The sequence below is a fragment of the Cicer arietinum genome, chromosome 5 (genome assembly GCF_000331145.2).
Source record: "Cicer arietinum cultivar CDC Frontier isolate Library 1 chromosome 5, Cicar.CDCFrontier_v2.0, whole genome shotgun sequence".
NCBI lineage: Eukaryota > Viridiplantae > Streptophyta > Magnoliopsida > Fabales > Fabaceae > Cicer > Cicer arietinum.
The window spans coordinates 6,214,641-6,226,837 of NC_021164.2; the positions used below are offsets into that span (position 1 = coordinate 6,214,641).

General features: G+C 24.4%; 2 long non-coding RNA genes across 2 annotated transcripts; both read left to right on the forward strand.

Annotated features, from left to right (window-relative positions):
- The first annotated feature begins 7,111 nt into the window (after window positions 1-7,111).
- On the forward strand, window positions 7,112-7,685 carry LOC113784232 (uncharacterized). Its single transcript, XR_003470256.2, has 2 exons — window positions 7,112-7,247; window positions 7,381-7,685. It is a non-coding gene; the product is annotated as an uncharacterized lncRNA (long non-coding RNA).
- Window positions 7,686-10,782: 3,097 nt separating this feature from the next.
- Window positions 10,783-11,286, forward strand: LOC113784231 (uncharacterized). Its single transcript, XR_003470255.2, has 2 exons — window positions 10,783-10,878; window positions 11,008-11,286. It is a non-coding gene; the product is annotated as an uncharacterized lncRNA (long non-coding RNA).
- The last annotated feature ends 911 nt before the right edge of the window (window positions 11,287-12,197 follow it).

The window sequence follows — 12,197 nt, forward strand, 5'->3', positions numbered from 1 at the left end:
TAATAAATTATTATCAAGACTATAATTATATAAACTGAAATAAAATTTTAAATGATGTTTAATGAAATTTTTCATAAAATAACTCCTATATATATAAACAAAAATAGAGACTATTAAAGTATATAAATTTTTTGTACGAACTCAACTACAAATCTTTTTAATAACTAACAACAAATATTAATATCATCAATTTTAATAATGTTTTTAAAAAAATAGTTATATCAAAATCAATAAGTTTTACATGTGTTTCAAATTTTTATTTATCATATATTATGTAAACAATATAATTTCTAATTTTTTTATAATAAATCTATGATAACACATATTTTACTAATCTATATTTTAAACATAATATAAATATATTTATAATATCACATATTTTACTAATCTATATTTAAAATGTATAAAATACTAACTTGATGTCGGGTAGTGTCTAATTTGAAGCTTTCACAGAGCTGACAACTCTTCAAAGTAAACACAATATATCACCACTGTCAAAATAAAAATTCAATAATATTAATTAAATAAATAACTTCAAATCAAAAATAAAATTAAAAAAATAAATATATAATATAAACTTACCAAAATTCAAGATAGTAAAGAAAAAACTTGGAGAAATAATTTTTGTAGAGAGAATGTGGAGAGAAAATTTAGAAAGAAGGTTTAGAGAGAAGGTAGAAGTGAAAAATGATAACAGTAGTGGAGGGATATTTATAGAAAATGGTTGATCCTTTGTGGCGGCCAAAGCAGCCACAAAAGCTACAAAATCCTTTGTGTCGGCTTTAACGGTCACAAATTAAGTTCTTTGTGGCGGCCTGAGCGGCCACAACGTGCAACGGGACTATGGGAATTTGTGGCGGCATTTGCCGCCACAAAGTGCAACGGATCTATTCTTTTGTGGCGGCCTGGGCGGCCACAAATGACTTGCCTTTGTGGCGGTCTTTACCCTCACAAAGGATTGATTTTGTGAATGCAAAAGCCCTCACAAAAGGCTCCAATTTCAGCTGAATTTTGTGGCGGCCTAAGCCCTCACAAAATGACAGCTTTGTGATTTTGTGAGGGCTTAGGCAGTCACAAAATCCAACTAAAATTTTAATTTTTTATGAGGGCTTTTTCAGCCACAAATAAAGACCAATTTGAATTTTTGTATTTGTGAGGGCTTTTTCGGTTACTAATTTGTGAGGGTTTTTTTCGGCCACAAAATATTTGTAAAGTTGGCCACAAATGAGGGGATTTCTTGTAGTGAAATTGTCACTGATAAGATTAATAAATTATAAATTGAACAAATAAGAATTTCAAAATAACTATCATACATGAGACATATTCTCACTGACGAGACCAAACTAATATAAACTGGACAAATTGTGAGTGATAAAAATTTCAAAATAATTATCATATATGTGATAAATTGTCATTCATGAGTTATTAGATTTTATTGTGATTGATATGAAAATAACAAGAATAAACTTATTTATCTTATAATGTTGGCTTTATATAAATCAACTACACAAATGTGACGCTCTATAAAATTTGAGTGACTCTCATTAACTAAAAAATATGATAGCTTACTTATTTGAAGATATGATTAATTGATGCTCTCAAATCTAGTTGTGGGAGAAAAAAATGACCTATTGAAGAAGAGGTCCAAGAAAGACATTATTTGTAGAACTTATTTAAATGAATCATATTAACAATGATTTTAAAGTATGTTTAAATACAACAATTGAAAATTTTAAGCAATTTAAACTTTTCATTGTATTTTTTTTTAGATTGAACAATTGTTAATTTAAGTTGGACTATATTTACAATTTTCAAAAGTTTTGAAGGAAAAATGAAAATTAATGTTTGGGTGGACCGTTAACATTAATGCCTTCAATAATTAATCTTATACCCTACATCTTATAATTCAAAATTTTAATTCATATCCCACACTTTATACCTCTATCTCTATATTTTAACGAAAACTCCATTTTACTCTTGTTTTCTTTCTTTTTTTTTTAAGAAAAGAAAAACTAAAAACTGCCATTTTTCAAAAGAAAAAATAAATTCATAATTGGCATGCAAACTTTTTAAAAATTTGGTGATACATTAAAATAAATTAAAAAAAAACACTTTCTAAAAGTGTATATCCAAAAATTTAATTTATATTTTTAAAATATAAATGTATTTTTAAAAAATTTAAAATTTGAGATTTTATTTAAAATATTTGTGTATTTTAGAAAACTCAAACTTTAAGTTTTCTAAAAAAAACTCTTGTGTTTCACAAAACTCAAATTAAATTTTACATTACCTTCTAAAAAAATTAATTACCATAAATTTATGGTTGCAGTGTGACATTTTTTTATGAAAGAACACACCTATATAAAAAAACTTATTTTAAGTTATTCTTAAATCCTAATATTTCTGACCGTTTAAGCCGCCACAAAAAAGCTATATATATATATATATCATTCTTCTTCTTCCTCTTATTTATATCTACTCTTTAAATTTTATGTCTACATTTTCTCTAAATTTTCTCTCTACAATTATTTTTCTTCGGCTTTTATTTTTCTTCAATTTTTTTCTCTACCTTATCTCTTGAGTTTTGATAAGTCTTTATTTTATTTTACATAATATTTTCTATTTTTAATTTTTTATTTGAAGTTATTTATTTAATGAATATTATTTAAATTTCATTTTGACATGGTGTTATTTGTTAATTGTGAAGAGTTGTTATTTGTTCATTAATTTCAAATTAGATACTACCTTCCATCAAATTAGTATATAATGCATTTTCAATATAGATTAGTAATTTATATATATATATATTGAAAAAAAAGGTTATATTACAACGTTAAAATTTTATTTTAGAATGTTTATGTTATTTTTAAAATTGATTATAAGTATCAGTATGTGGCGTGTCTTTCATAGCAACTTCCACCCTTAAACAGATCAAACTTCATATTTACCAACTATGTCAATAACTAACTTGATCAGACCAGATTTAAATCAATCTCAACCAGCTATGGTTCTATTGATTAGTGGTGGTGTACTTGAAGATTAAATACAATTTCAAATCATATTGTCAAACGACAACAATAATCAATACTTTTGAGAGAGTTTTGTCGTCCAATAATATTCGATCTTATAATGATGGAGGGAGTGAAACTAATAATAAGAGGAACTATTATAGTGATTGATGTGTTCGAATAATATTTTCTATTTTTATTTTTGGTTTGTATGAATAATTTATACATTATTATTTAATTATGGCATGTTTTATTTTTTGTTTGTATGATATAATTTATTAATTTTGGAATATTTTATTTTATTTGCTAGTAATAATTTAATTAATTATTGACAATTTAATTAATTTTAAAATTATATTTTTGTTTTTATATATATTATTTTATTTAAATTTTTATTTCTAAAATTATATTAATATTAATTATATATATATATATTATATTTTTTAATATTAATTATATATATATATATATATGTATTATATTTTTTATTATTAATTTTGAATTTTATAAAATTATTTTTTTAATAAAGTTACATGTTTGTGTCGGTCTAAACAAACACAACTGAAATTTCAGACAGCCTAAACCACACAAACTATTTTTTTTTTCACCAGCTTTATCCTTTGTGGCAGCATGTACCCTTACAAATCTGTGGTTGTCTTTTCCATCACAAATTTGTGACAGGTTAAACCCTTATAAATAGTAACTAAAAAACCGACCATTGTAATCGTTTAGCTGTCATAAAAGTTTGTGACTCAATTATTTGTGGCTGTTTTAAACCTCTACAATTATAGTTTTGGTGGTTGTTTTCCTTCTTTGTAGGGAGCTTTTGACTGTCATAAATAATTATTTTTCTTATAATGCAAGTTTTGAAATATTTTGGTAATTTAGAAAATTCAAACCTTAATTCTGGAATACATTAAAGGTGGTGGAGTAGGACAATCTTTTTTTATTTTTTAAAAAAGAATAAAATAAATAATTTGTGTAAAATTTGGAGTAGGGATATAATAAAAGAAATATAGAGTAAAATTAAAAAAAAAAAATATATATTTTCTACGAAGTTTCATTTAAATATATTTTCTAATGACTTGCAAGCAGCAGAAGAATAATTAATTTCAGGCCAAGTTTCATTTCTTTCTTCTTTTGGGCTTGCCTCTAGCATGAGGACTAGATAAAGGGCCAGATTAAATAGAACTCTTCAGAATATTACAATTTTGAAACATGCCTGTATCTTTGGGTCCAAAAAGAAAAATGCATGTATCTAATTTTCTAAACTAGTAAAGTACCCCTACTGTTTGTAAGGATCTTGCATATAGATATTTATCTAACGTAAAGTTTTTATAATAAATTATAATTTTTTATTATAATTTTTATTATTTTATTTAAAAGATATTTATTAAATATACAAACTATTAATAAAATATATGATTTAGACAATGAATTATAATTAGTGATTTATAATTTTTTTAAATTTTGATCTAAAAGATATTTAAGAGACATATTACTAATAAAATAAATATTTATCTTTTAAATAATTAATCCGTGAAAGGTATTCATTTAACAAATTGATTAGTTAAAGAAGAAAATATTTAATGACTTTTTGTTTAGGGTAATATGTATTAAGGGACTTTTTTTAGAGCAATATATTTTTCTTTTAGCCATCTATAATTTATGTTGAGAAGTGTTTTAAAAGCTGACTCGATGATCATTCTCATGAATGAATGAATGGATGATTGATATATTTTATGTAGAGGAGTGTTTTAACCATCTATAAATATTCAAAGTTGTCTTTTTTTCATGAAGATACTATTTTGAAGATGCAATAATCATTCTCTTGAATGATTGATATATGATATATATTGTTTTTGAAATTCTTTCATTATCGAGTAGATACATATGCACTTGTTGGTGTGAATAGTTTCTTGTGTGTCTACTTATGCAATTCATGTTCTTCAAATGCAATCATTAGTAGATCACTATTCATAAAACTTAATAATTTATTTCAAAAGGTTTGTTGTCATTAAAACATATATTAAAAATGTTTTTACCTCAACAAAGTGTAATTTGCATTTAATTTTAAATTAAATAATACTACTTTAATAATTTTAAATAAATAAATAGATAAAAAAAATTGAAATTTCTTTTAATTAACTTTAAAATTTTCAGAAAATAAAAAAAAATTACTTTAAAATTTCTGAAAACAGAACTTTAAAAAAAGTTACTTTTTCGTTTTTTAAAAACTCTGAAATTTAAAAAAAAAACAATTTTGTTTTTTAATTTAAAAAAGAAGTCACAAAAGATTCTTTACTTTAAAAAAGAGAATTTTTTTGTGGCTTTTTATTTTGAAATTTTTAAAACAAAAAAATCAGTCATTTTAAAAGAAAATGTTTTTTTTTATTTTATTTTCAAAATGTTTAAACTAAAAAAGTATTTTTAAAAATTTGAAGAAAAATTTAAACAACAAAAATAAATTTTTAAAAAGACATATATGAAATAAAAGAGTAAGCGAGTCTTAATTAAAGTATATTACTTTCTTAAATAGTGTATAAAACTTACGATAAATTTGTTTTTAACAAAGTAATATTATTTTGAGATATAGATCATGTTTTATTTTATTAGTTTCTTACATATTCTTAGAGATTGCGCCAAAGCCATATTCTTAGAGATTGCGCCAAAGCCATGCAAGTTTGGAACTATTTTGATTTTCCAAGTTGTGCCCAATTTTATGAGGATGATATTTTCAATTGGATCAAATTGAATGTGGTTACTAATTATAGACCTCTTTTTCTTATTTGTTGTTGGATGATATGGAAGTTTCAAAATGAGGAAGTTTACATTGATAATAGTTGCCCTCTCTAAAATATTCTTAGCCAAATTAATTATCTTCTTCACTCCACCATAAAAGGTGTTTAGTGGTTCTAATAAGGTTCGACTGCTAGACTTGTTTCTTAGAACCCTCCTCCAAAGAATGTGGTTAAAGTTAATGTTGATAGAAAGTTTATTAGTAACGAAGAATGTTTCAAATTTGGTGGTCTTAGTAGAAATGATTCTGGAGCTTGGATTATAAATTTTGCAAGAAGTTGTGGTTTCACTTCTGACATTAAGTTGTGGAATCATGGACTTAGAAACATGATTTGTGAGTTTGACTCTTAAACAATACTACGCTTTATTCAAGAGAGTGTGCTTCCTATGTATCCTTATGCCCTTCTTGTGGAATACTTGTGTTGATTGACTTGCTAAATTAGGTGCTTCACTAGAGCAGAAGTTGCGAATGGTTTCTGTTTACCCGTTATCTTTGTCTAGTATTTGTTTAGTGGACTCTATGGAGATCCAATTCCTCATAATTTAATTTTTTTTTGTCTTTTATTTATCATTGAAAAAAAAGGGATGTCATAAGGTAAAAATTTGACCATGTCCATTAAAAATGATTATTCTTTGCATTTTTGTACATTAAGTAAAGTATGTTCACTTTTTTCTATTAAAAAAAAGTAGCTTTGAATATACTTTTAATCTATTATTTTTTATTTATTAAATATTCATTTTAGTTTTTTTTTTAATTCATTTTCATCATTTATCTTTTATAAATAATGATTATTGTCGTGAACTTTTGATCTATAATATTGGATAAATAATGAAGTTAAGTGTGCAAACTTAACAATGACGAGATCAAAATACCGCAAACTATGATAAATATTATTTATTTCAAAGAGTTTATATCTATTTTAAAACATGCAAATAAAGTTTTTTCAAATGTAAGTCCATTATTGGATTAAATGATTTTTTTTATAAATAATATTATAGTAGATATATATTGACTATTGTTAGAAGATATTTCAATTACTAGATGTTATTATAATTTTTGTTGTGATTGTGAAAATGACTAAAATATATCACTTTTAAAAGATAAAAGACAAAAATTATATTAAAAAATAGATAAAAGGCCAAAATAAATATTATATAAAAGATAAAGAGTGAAAATTATACTTGAATGCTCACTTTTTTATATTATTATATTAATGCATAAAATATTATATCATATTTACATTTAATACAACATATTCTACATACTATATCAATTTGGTCAAGGTGCTCTCACCATTTGCCTATATAAATATATGTCTAAAGAACATATTCTACATTAATTGAGTAAAAACATATATTCTACATATAAGAAGATGAACGCAACAAGGAATTCTCCTCTCAAGTTGGCAATCTTGTTGGCTTTTCTCATCATTTCATCAGGTTTAAAGCCAATGAACAAATATCTATTGAGTTTTCTATACACCACTTTTTGATTTCGAAATTTTTCCTTCATCTCTTCTACACAACAAACATTTTATTTTCTTACGTTTTGTGTATATTGTTTTTGTTCTAGATATGTGCATGGAATTGGAAGCAAGGATCATAACTAATGATGAAACACTAACTTGTCGCACAAATGAAGATTGTCATGCCTATAAAATTGGTTGTTCAAAACTACACGCTGTAATATGTTTTGAAAACGAGTGTCAATGTCTCCCACCTTTCACCAACAATATTCCTAGTCTATAAGCCCTCCATTACAAACATTGAGTAACATGGACTATTTACTCTAATGAGAATAAAATATATAAAATAAAATATTAATAAGAAAGGAATGAAATTCTATAGAGTTTTTACAATATGTTTGAGTTGGTTGTATTTATGTTTTTTGGAATAGAATATGTCTTATATTTTAAATAATAAAGTAAAATAAAGAATGACTATTATATCTTAATTTTTATTCAATCTTATGAAAATTAGATAATATTTTTATAAATATTTTCTACATTAATTATTTACATACTTTGTATCTATCTAAATGTTTAATGTTTTTTTAGATTGATCATTTCACGTGTATTTTTTGTTTAAAATATATCTTTAAATTGATCATTTTGAAGATTTATTTTGAAACTATTAAAAATATAATAAGTGAGATAAGAAACTACTTTTATCTAAATAGTTTGACTAATGGAATAGTCCATTTGTTGGCAAACAAGGCCCAATTTGGGCAGGGCTCTTTCTGGATTGAGGAGGCTTCCTCTTTCCTAAGTTGTATTTTAGTCTATCCTTTTTTGGTAGGTATTTATTTTTGAGGTGGGTATCTGTTTTTTTTTAGTTTTGAATAAAGTATTTTTTTTAGTAAAAAAAAAACTTAATATCTATCTTGATTGAAGCAATTGTTTCTTTAAATTCAATAAACTGGTTTGAAATATTTTCATTTTATTATTTCTTTAATAGCATTCAAAGAAAATTTTGTGGTCCTAACTACTATTAAATTTAGACTAATTCTTGAGATTTTGAGTGTCATGTGCAAATAAAGATAATATGATTCAATAATCATGTAAATAATACTCTTCTTGCATTTAACTATAATGGTTTGGTCTAGTGGTAAAAATATGTTATTGGATTTAACAAGTTGCAAATTAGATCTCGGCTAATGTCATTGGAGGGACACAAACTTAAATCTATTTATAAGTGTTCGATGAGTCTTAAGATCTTCTCTACATTGGACTTATGCATCATCGCATCATCCCTTCACTCTAAATTTTTTCAGTTTCTTAATATCTTAATTAATATGTGTTGTGATAAAGTATATCACAAATAAAATTTTAACAACTTCAATTTAGAAAAACTTCTCAATAAATGCAACTGTAACAAAGATAATTATGATTAGAGGTGTACTAGACTTGGTTCATCCCACGAACCCAACTTGATCCGTAAACGAGTTGGATCTGACCCGATTCAAAAAAAAAAAAAAGAAAGAAAGAAAGAAAGACAGGACAAGGACGAGGACATGATAAAAAAATGATCGGGTTACCTGTCCCATCCCAAATACATTAAAGACAAGAGATTTTTTATTTATTGTTTTTGAGTTATGAATTGACAAGCATTAAAGTGACTTGCTATGAGTTATTTTATTTAAATTTTTTTTTTCAAGAATTATTAGTTGGTGACTCGTCTTAGGGCCAATCCGATATCGTCTTATTCTTCCCCGTCTTTATTGACCCACAATTAATCGGGTTTGATCGGGTTAAGGGACAAATTATGACCTAAAAATTGATCCAATCAAATATTGGAATCCGGTAAGAGACACACCAAATCCGTCATTCATACTCCTCTAGTTATGATTATTCTATAAGTTAAAGCATACATAGGAACAATGGTGGTCCTAAAAGCGGTTGAGATGGATGACCGTCCAGGGCCCCAATCTCTTAGGGGCACCAAAATTTTCCTATTTAAGTAATATTTGCTAGTATGTATAGATATCAAAAAATTGTATAAAAAAGTTATATACAAATTATTTTCTTTCTAATTTCAATTTTTTTAGTCTTAATATGATAGATCATTATTATTTGATAAAAATATGTTGTAAATATCTTAAAACTTGCTAAAATATTATAATTCTTATGACCTTGATGGTGCAATTCTATTTGAAAAATTAAAAGCCATTTAGTAATTTTAACAATTGATATAAACTCAAGTTACATGATATAGATTTGTTGAAATTTAACTTTTTTCCCTAATGAATATATTTTTGGTAGAAATAAGATTAATTATACATATTATTGTTGTAGATAAAAAAAAATTGGAATTATGATCAAATAGATTTAAAAAAAAAATTAATTATGAATAAATTATATATTTATGATTTTGCAACAAAAAATAATAATTACAAATGCATGATTTGCTTTGTTCTGCCAAGGCACTAATTTAGAGGCCGACCATGATTAGGAAAACAATTGGACTTCCTAAAAGAATTCAATATTATAAAACTTAATTTTGATTCAATTATTATAACTTTTTTTGATAACTTTTAATTCTTCAATTAAAATTTTACTAACAAAATCATAAAAATTATCATGTTTGAGATAGGTTTTAAAATTTTTGCAATGTAATTTCAAGTCAATATGAGAGAATGACTTGAATCGTTCAATACTCAATAAAAATCCAAAAATCTCATCATATGTGTTATGCTATTTGTTTGCACCTAAAAATAAATAATTTATTAGTTGAGAATGATAAACAATCAAATTTTAGATAGTTAAATAAGTTATGCCACGTGAACAAGTCGAATTTTTCTTGAGTCTATAGAAGTCCACAAATGTCGTAAGAATATTTATAAATCATAAATAATTTTTAAATCATAAAATTCCCAAAATTTTACAATATATATTTTTTATACTAAAAAAATATTATATTATAATTTACAACATATAAAATGTATAATTGTGCAAACAAATATTTTGATTCGGTGAACAATTTAATTCCTTTTCTCTTTTATTTCATTTGATTATTATTGGTTTCATGTTGCTCAATAATTAACTTGTTAATAAATAAAATGTATGTGCAAACAAATGATTTGCTGGTTTTTTAAAATATTAAAAATCACTTGTTAAGAAATATATATTAAAAGACAACTTAATTGACCAATAAATTAACAAACTAATATTTACTTGAGTTAAAGATCATGGTTTTAAAACTAGATGCCACCATAATGTTAATTATTTAATTCCTTGATTTCAAGGATGTCAAAAGGTAATTAAAAATTTGACTAAGCCCCTTTATAAATTATTATTCTTTACATTTTTATATATATTTTAGCACTCTTTTATATTAATATATTAATCAATGCATTATTATAATATCATATATATTTACATTTAATATAACAATAAAATATAGTTGAATATTTTGTCAACATGCTTTCACCACTTGCCTATATAATATATCTAAAGAACATAATCTACATTGAGTAAAAAAAAAATATATTCTACATATTATAAGATGGACAGAACAAGGAATTCTTCTCTCAAATTGACATTCTTGGTTGCTTTTCTCATCATTTCATCAGGTTTAAAGCCAATGAACAAATATCTATTTAATTTTCTATAGACCGTTTTTTTTTTCGAAATTTTTTCCTTCATCTCTTCTACACAACAAACATTTTCTTATGTTTGGTGTATATTGTTTTTGGTTGTAGCTATGTGCACGCAGTTGGAAGGCAAGACAACTAATGAAGAAACACAAACTTGTCGCACAAATGAAGATTGTAATGTCTATAAAATTAGTTGTTCAATCCTACATGTTCTATTATGTGTAAATAATAAGTGTCGATGTCTCCCAGTCCCACCTTCCACCAAAAATATTCCTAGTCCATAAGTCCTTCATTACAAATATTGAGTAATGAATTACTCTAATTAGGAGAATAATAGTATATATAATTAAAAAATTAATAAGAAAGGAATGATATTTTATAGAATTTTTACAATGTGTTTGAATTGGTTGTATTTATATTTTTCTGAGTTAAAGTATTTTTATATTCTGAAATATTATAAACACACAAAAATGCTAATTTTCAATTTACTAGATATATTTATTATTTTTTTAAAAATCTTGATTAATAATATTAATTTATCTCAAAATATAAAAAGTTATTGAATATAAAATTTGTAATATAAAGACTTATATTTATAAATAGAGAGAGTATTTTTTACTTTCTATTTTTTACACACTTTGTATTTATCAAAATAATGTTAGTAGGTTAACTAATGGAGCAACCCATTTGTTGGCAAACAATGCCCAACTTGGGCAGAACTCTTTCTTGATTGAGGAGGCAGTATAGTCTATCTTTTTTTTAGTTTTCAATAAAGCAGTTTTTAGTAAACAAAAACTGAATATCTATCTTGATTAAAACAGTTGTTTCTTTAAATTCAATAAACTGTTTTGAAATATTATAATTTGATTATTCCTTTAATAGCATTTAAAGAAAGTTTTGTGGTTATAACCACCATTAAATTTAGGGTCATTCATGAGATTTTGAGTTTCATATGCAAACAAAAATAATGATGATTCATTAATCATGTAAATAATATTCTTCTTGTCTTTAATTCTAGGACCCGTTTGATGGAGAAGATATGACAGAGACATGATATGATAAGAAGTCAATAGAGACGTGATAAGATATGAACATGATAAAAAGTTATCGTATCATGTGTTTGATGTGCACATGATAACAAACTTGATAAAATTAGTTTATCATATTCGGTATTTGATACACAGCAAATAACTAAATGATATGATTTATATTGTGATAAAATAAAAGGTTTGTTCTTATAATTTATTTAATTTTTTTTTTCTTTTAAAATAACATCAAAATAACATTCATATATT